Source organism: Octopus sinensis, linkage group LG10 (assembly GCF_006345805.1).
Source record: "Octopus sinensis linkage group LG10, ASM634580v1, whole genome shotgun sequence".
NCBI lineage: Eukaryota > Metazoa > Mollusca > Cephalopoda > Octopoda > Octopodidae > Octopus > Octopus sinensis.
Window position 1 is genome coordinate 45,213,531 of NC_043006.1, and position 3,609 is coordinate 45,217,139.

Genomic DNA, 3,609 nt, shown 5'->3' on the forward strand with positions numbered 1-3,609 from the left:
TTTAGTTATTGGGGAGGGAAAAAAACTTACTGTTCGAGCCCAACGATATTTGATTTAAAAGAATCCCACATGATGCAGAAATGATAAAAAGACAAGATATATAAGTAACAAAACTGAACCGAAGTTTTTACTTTCTTTATCCAATTCGAATTGGCGAAAGACAGATTTAGAACATAAGTCAGTGTGCACAAATAGCAAACAAAAGGTTATTTGGCCAGTATGGGGCTCGAACCCACGACATTCGCGTTATTAGCACGACGCTCTAACCAACTGAGCTAACCGGCCAGATGATAAGTGTACGGTTAAAAATATTATACATATGACATCGTTTTGTTTGCATTGTTCAGATAAGACTGGAGCTTTGTAACTGGAAGACATTTTTCAGCGTACTGGATGAAGGATTTTTAAATGTCGATTTTTAAAAATGATTTGCCATACATTTTCGAACATTAAAATAAATATGTTTTGTTATAAATCTCTCGTTAACTGATCTCTCTCTTCTCTCTCTCTATCTCTCTCTCTCTCTCTCTCTCTCTCTCTTCTATCTCTCTCTAAACCATTGAAAGCATTGCTGCAGATATACCTTTCTTCCTTGTTTCAATATATTTTTTATAACGTTTTCTTTCATAACATTTGTGGTTTTAACGTTCATGTAACATCTTTTATCTTTTACGGTGGCATTTTTGAAACCATGGGAGACATTCGCTTATAAGTTTAGTTATTGGGGAGGGAAAAAAACTTACTGTTCGAGCCCAACGATATTTGATTTAAAAGAATCCCACATGATGCAGAAATGATAAAAAGACAAGATATATAAATAACAAAACTGAACCGAAGTTTTTACTTTCTTTATCCAATTCGAATTGGCGAAAGACAGATTTAGAATATAAGTCAGTGTGCACAAATTGCAAACAAAAGGTTAGTTGGCCAGTATGGGGCTCGAACCCACGACATTCGCGTTATTAGCACGACGCTCTAACCAACTGAGCTAACCGGCCAGATGATAAGCGAAAGGTAAAAATCTTATACATATGACATCTGTTTTGTTTGCATTTGTTCAGATAAGACTGGTGCCTTGTAACTGGAAGACGTTAATGGCCGTAGTTCAATGACGAAAAGAAATGAACCATAAAAAGATAAAATATATAAATAACAAAACTGAACCAAAGTTTTTTGTTTCCTTATCCAATTCGAATTGGCGAAAGACAGATTTAGAACATAAGTCAGTGTGCACAAATAGCAAACAAAAGGTTAGTTGGCCAGTATGGGGCTCGAACCCACGACATTCGCGTTATTAGCACGACGCTCTAACCAACTGAGCTAACCGGCCAGATGATAAGTGTACGGTAAAAATATTATACATATGACATCTGTTTTGTTTGCATTTGTTCAGATAAGACTGGAGCTTTGTAACTGGAAGACATTTTTCAGCTTTACTGGATGAAGGATTTTTAAATGTCGATTTTTAAAAATGATTTGCCATACATTTTTCGAACATTAAAATAAATATGTTTTGTTATAAATCTCTCGTTAACTGATTTCTCTCTCTCTCTCTCTCTCTCTCTCTAAACCATTGAAAGCATTGCTGCAGATATACCTTTCTTCCTTGTTTCAATATATTTTCTTATAACGTTTTCTTTCATAACATTTGTGTTTTAACGTTCATGTAACATCTTTTATCTTTTACGGTGGCATTTTTGAAACCATGGGAGACATTCGCTTATAAGTTTAGTTATTGGGGAGGGAAAAAAACTTACTGTTCGAGCCCAACGATATTTGATTTAAAAGAATCCCACATGATGCAGAAATGATAAAAAGACAAGATATATAAATAACAAAACTGAACCGAAGTTTTTACTTTCTTTATCCAATTCGAATTGGCGAAAGACAGATTTAGAATATAAGTCAGTGTGCACAAATAGTAAACAAAAGGTTAGTTGGCCAGTATGGGGCTCGAACCCACGACATTCGCGTTATTAGCACGACGCTCTAACCAACTGAGCTAACCGGCCAGATGATAAGTGAATGCTAAAAATATTATACATATGACATCTGTTTTGCACTTGTTCAGATAAGACTGGTGCTTTGTCACTGGAAGACATTTTTCAGCTTTACTGGATGAAGGATTTTTAAATGTAGATTTTTAAAAATGATTTGCCATATATTTTTCGAACGTTAAAATAAATACGTTTTGTTATAAATCTCTCGTTAACTGATTTCTCTCTCTCTCTCACTCTCTCTCTCTCTCTCTCTCTCTCTCTCTCTCTCTCTCTCTCTCTCTCTCTCTATCTCTCTCTCTCTCTATCTCTCTCACTCTCTCTCTCTTCTCTCTCTCTCTCTCTCTCTCTCTCTCTCTTCTCTCTCTCTCTCTCTCTCTCTCTCTCTCTCTCTCTCTCTCTCTCTCTCTCTCTCTCGAAAGCACTGCTGCAGATATACCTGTCTTCCTTAGTCAATGCTGCTGTGTATACATCCCCGTAACTTAGCGGTTCGGCAAAGGAGCCCGATAGAATAAGTACTAGGCTTACAAAGAATAAGTCCTGGGGTCGATTTACTCGACTAAAGGCGGTGCTCCAGCATCAAATTTATATTAATGGTATGTAGGTAATTTTAACTTGTATGTATCTGATATGCTTTTATGATTACTGTTGTATTGAATAATTATTGATAGATCTAAATTAGCAGCAGTCTATGCAATTATCACCAACTCAAAATCTAGGTTACTTAAGGCGAGCCTGGTGGTGGTTTTGGGATCTTGTTGTTTGTAATTTTTGGTGAGCCATGGTGCAAGCAACAAGATGGTAAAATACCCTGCCATTAATTTGGTGTAAATGAGTAATATCAAATAATTAAATCACAAAATATATTTAAATTAAACATGAAAAAAATTGAAATATTATCATCACTTACATGGAAAAATTGAAATATTATCTTTCAGTATTTTATAAGTTAAAATCTTAAATTACTAATTGACACATTATTATCTTATAACAGCAATGCCAGGAAAAATCATGAATAACATAGAAAAATGCAAGCATGAAAAATAATATTCTTAAGATTATAAACCTGGAAAAGTACAGGACAAGTTATTACACCTGGGAAAGTATAGGACAAGCTATTACTTCTAGTGAAGTAAAGAATAAGAAAATTTTTACTTAAAATATTGCGGCTAAAATTTAAATTTGAATATTAAAATTTGTTTTATTATAGTTTACAAATAACACTAATTAAAGTAGAATTTGGCTAATTTACTACCTTAAATACAGAAAAAAGTGACTAACTAGACAAACTTACAAATTAGCTGAACAGTTTTGTATAATAAATTTAAAAGATGAGAACTGTAAAGAGTGATAAATTAGAAGAACTGACATTCTTTGTTGCAATATATTAAGTATAAAGTTTCTTATTCTTTGCTTTATAGAAGTAAAAGCTTGTCCTATACTTTTCCCGGTGTAGTAACTTGTTCTATGCTTTTCCAGGTTTATAATCTTAAGAATATTACTTTTCGTGCTCGCATTTTTCCATGTAATAACTAAAATGATCATCCTATTGTGATTCAAGTATAGTTTTCAGATCTAATTGGCCTGTTTTGCGTCATTTTCATATATTGTA

The 3,609-nt window shown here is 33.7% G+C and overlaps 4 non-coding genes across 4 annotated transcripts; all 4 read right to left on the minus strand.

Annotated features, from left to right (window-relative positions):
* Positions 1 to 211: 211 nt before the first annotated feature.
* Trnai-aau lies at positions 212 to 285 on the minus strand. The gene has a single exon. It is a non-coding gene; the product is annotated as a tRNA-Ile (tRNA).
* A 639-nt stretch (positions 286 to 924) lies between these two features.
* Trnai-aau lies at positions 925 to 998 on the minus strand. The gene has a single exon. It is a non-coding gene; the product is annotated as a tRNA-Ile (tRNA).
* A 258-nt stretch (positions 999 to 1,256) lies between these two features.
* Positions 1,257 to 1,330, minus strand: Trnai-aau. The gene has a single exon. It is a non-coding gene; the product is annotated as a tRNA-Ile (tRNA).
* Positions 1,331 to 1,938: 608 nt separating this feature from the next.
* Trnai-aau lies at positions 1,939 to 2,012 on the minus strand. The gene has a single exon. It is a non-coding gene; the product is annotated as a tRNA-Ile (tRNA).
* Positions 2,013 to 3,609: the final 1,597 nt, after the last annotated feature.